Below are 4,365 nucleotides of genomic sequence, written 5' to 3'. Positions count from 1 at the left end.
GAGAGAGAGAGAGAGAGAGAGAGAGAGAGAGAAGAAAAGTCGGAGACATGCAGAAAGACAAAGAACATGACAGACAGACAGACTGACAGACAGACAGACAGACAGACAGGCAATCAGACACAGACGCAGACACAGACACATGAACAATGACAGACAGGCCAGTGTTGATGGGAAAGGGAGATAAAAAGGTCTGAAACGATAAGACAAAGAGACAGAAAATACAGTTAACTTTAAAAGTACAGTCAGGTAAGCAGGTCTAAAGAGCAAAAAAACCCACAAAAAAACACACACAAAAAAAGGGTCGGAGGAGGAGGGCTGACTGTTATGTAAAACTAGGTTATTACATCTCATACCACAATTTCTCCTGCAGCAGTCAGCTTGGCTCTCCTGACAGCGGTGCGCTGCTACTCAGTGGCAGACGAGGATGCCTTGAAAAGCAGTATGTTCCTCAACTATGAGCCAAGAGTGAAGCCAGACAACCCTACGGAGGTCCAAGTGATGATATTCCTCCTGTCGCTCAACAGTCTGGTTCGTGAAGTTCATCAAAATGTGTCCTTTGTAGTTCTTCATTTTTCTTTGACCCATCGACAGTAACTCGGCATGATAATGATCATGCGGTTTCACATCCTTAATCTAATTTGTACACTATGATATAGCATTTGTCATAAGATAAAGATATTTTATGCCGGTCTGTTCGTTTCATAAAGCAAGTTTATTCAGGTCAAGCTAATACAGTTATATTATTTCCTGTGCAGCTTACACAGTGAATGATGCTCCTAAAGGAAATGCAATTATTGTAATACTGAGTACGTTTTTATAGGAATAGTTTGATTGTTAAGATGTGGGAAAAAGGTTAATAGAAGGAAAGGGCGAGGAACAAGAATGCCAGTTTGATTGCAACAGCTCAACTATGACTCCTTTGTAAAAATGATGAAAACCCTGGATCCTCGCTTGTATGGAATGGAATAGTACAGTATGCGCTGAACGCCTTTTTTGACGACGTGAATTATACGTGAGGAAAAAACCCCAACAACATCTGGGTAAGTTCTCTTTTTGAAGGGATCTATCCAAGTGGGTGGAGGATAGTTAGAATACAAACAATCCAAAGCTCCAAAATATCTTGAAGCGATTCAGACCACGGCCATCTGTTTTACATTTCGAATTAATACGAATCCAAGGAACATCTCGCCACAGAAGCCTGTGAATTTCATATTATTTATATAATCGCAACCATTAAAGCCATGTTCAATATTATACGGTGTTTGGCTACTTTAATTATACTAAATTCAACAGGAATAATGGTCATAGGAAGATCAGAAAAATGTTTTCATCCAGTGAGGAGTTTTTATGTCACTGTATCAATACCCTACAATACAGATGCCAAACTCAAGGCCCGAGGGCTGATTCCGGCCCGGCGGACAATTGTATCTGGTCTCTGACAGAAATTAAGGTAGTCCATTCTGAGAATCTCTATAACATAGAAACATAAAAGAAGTTGTTTATAAACATTCTAAACATACGGCTATGACATACGGGCATAAGAGCAGAATTTTGTATGTCTTGATATGTAATTATTTTAATGGTTGCGTGTTTTATTTCTTTACATCATTTCTTTAAATGTTCAGTTTTCCACTGCTCAATGTGTGTTGATCCAGTTCAGCCCACAACTATAAGTGTGGTTTTTGTATGGGCCCCGTCAGATTGAGTTTGACACCCGTGTCCCCCGAGATGCCATTGATGCCCTGATTTGTCGTACACGAGGTGTTGTGCTGAGTGAGACAATTCATTCTGCACTGAGCATCAACATTCATATTTACGACGAAGCTGGTCGCTTATTTTGTTTCAGATGCCAGGAAGAACTTAGAATGACATTATTATAACCATATTTATTTACTTCAGGACATTACAAGACAAGAGATGAGCGTCACTGCCAATTTTTACATGGTAAGCCTTGTGTAATTAGATCTAATGGAGAAGGAAACGGATAGGTTGTCAGTGCATTGATGGAGAACAGAAATCGAGGGGAGAAAAAGAAGAAGAAATTATAAGGGGTGTATTAAAAACCCGGCAGTGTAATTAGAAGAGAAAATAAAAAATAGGAAAGTGCAGCGAAACAAAGGGGAAGAATTAATTTTTTATCGGGAACACATATTTCAAAACGGAACGATGGCACACGGCGAAAAGGGGGGGGGGGGGCAATTTGCACTGAAAGAGAAAAGTACAGAAGCAACATCAGCACACTAGAGAAAAAACACTGCTATGGACAAAATTGTATTGTCCGTAGGATAATGTAAATAACGCAGCTATTTGGATAACATTCACAGCTTTATTGAGGCTTAGGGGTTATGTAGGTACACGAACGTCGTTATAGAAATACATTAGTTTGTGCTTTGCTCAGAAGGATCTTTTAGTGTGAATTAAAACTGTTTCTCAGATGTGGGAAGACCACAGGCTTACTTGGAACTCGTCTTACTCTCGAGCTGGCCTCACAAGTTTAATGGTGAACTATGGACAAACGTGGCTGCCCCCTTTGATCGTGGAGAACTCGTGAGTTTGTCAAAACAACGACCAGTCGCTTAAAGTCTGTGTTTGCGATTGCACATTTGTATAACTGTATATCTTCAAACAAACATTCAAACTAACAAACAAGCAGGAACACTCACACGCACGTAATCTTTATAATATGATAATATACACGATAAATAAACAAAATACGCGCGCCTGCCGGCGCTGTGTGCGTGTGTGTGTGTGTGTGTGTGTGTGTGTGTGTGTGTGTGTGTGTGTGTATGCGTGTGTATGTTAGTGTGTGTGTGTGTGTGTGTATGGTGTATGTGTGTGTGTGTGCGAGTGTGTGTGTGAGTCAGTCTGTGTATGTTTGCGTGCGGGCGCGCGCGTGTGTTTGTGTGATATATATATATATGTATTGTATATGTGTATGTGTGTGTGTGTGTGTGTGTGTGTGTGTGCGTGCGTGCGTGCGTGCGTGCGTGCGTGCGTGCGTGCGTGCGTGCGTGTGTGTGAGAGAGACAGACAGAGAGAGAGTTAGAGAGAGAGGGGGAGAGAGTGTGACGTGTGTCTATGTGTGTGTGTGTGTGTGTGTGTGTGTGTGTGTGTGTGTGTGTGTATGTGTGTGTGTGTGAATACATGATATTCGTACAGCATGCACATAGCAAAATCGGTTATGTGCGGAAATCTTTTCGTTATAGTTATGCATGTATTATGAATTTCGCTACGTACCTATTTCAACCAAAAAAAAAAAATATTATAATGTGCAAGAAAAAAGTAAGGATCTGATAATGTGCTCGTCGTCTGTGTGTTTGTCGTGTGCATGCTTGATTTCTCTGTCTCTCTCTCCCCCCCCCTCTCTCTCTCTTACTCTCTCTCCTCCCCCCTCTCTCTCTCTCTCTTACTCTCTCCCCCCCCTCTCTCTCGCTCTCTCTCTTTTGTGTGTGTGTGTGTGTGTGTGTGTGTGTGTGTGTGTGTGTGTGTGTGTGTGTGTCTTTGTGTGTATACATACATGCATATGATGTGCCTATATATATATACACCTTATTTTATATGATATACATACATTATTAATGTGCGTCTATCTATCTATCTATCTATCTATCTATCTATCTATCTATCTATCTATCTATCTATCTATCTATCTATCTATCTATCTATCTATCTATCTATCTATCTATCTATCTATCTAAGTGTGTGTACGCGCGCGCGTGTGTGTGTATGCGTGTGTGTGTGTGTGTGTGTGTGTGTGTGTGTGTGTGTGTGTGTGTGTGTTGACAGAATGTCAAGCGCAGTCGAACTGATATTGATAACCCAAATGCATGTTTATGCTTATAAGACAAAAGAATTTGCTAATGTTGTTCAAACAGAGTGCACTCCCGATTATGCTGTTTGTTTATTTTGTTTTTGCTTTTTCTCTTTTTCCGACCCAGGGCACATGACCACAGCCACATTGGCACGAGTGCCAAGGCTAAGGTCCGTGTCTACGACAATGGGTTGGTCAAGTGGGGACCTACGCTGCTGTTTACAGTGAGCTGTTCTATGAAGGTCCTCCGATTCCCTTTCGACAGCCAGAGCTGCTCCGTCATTTTCTACGCATACATCTATAGTATTGAGGTTGGGTATTACGTTTTTGTTTTATCCCTTTACTAAGGATATTCACATGTTTATGTATGTTGACATTTAAATGTCAGTAGGATTTTGTATTTGACCCAATATAAACACATACAGCACCCCGTTGGTGAGAATTCATGCCATTAACGGTATTCTATCCTGCAATAGATCGTTTTGAAGGCAGGAGTAAATTGTTGGATTTAATTATCCTTTGCAAGCCCGAACCCTACATCCGTTAGGTATGCA

The sequence above is a fragment of the Aplysia californica genome, unplaced genomic scaffold (assembly GCF_000002075.1).
Source record: "Aplysia californica isolate F4 #8 unplaced genomic scaffold, AplCal3.0 scaffold00015, whole genome shotgun sequence".
Lineage (NCBI taxonomy): Eukaryota > Metazoa > Mollusca > Gastropoda > Aplysiida > Aplysiidae > Aplysia > Aplysia californica.
This window is presented reverse-complemented; position numbering follows the sequence as displayed.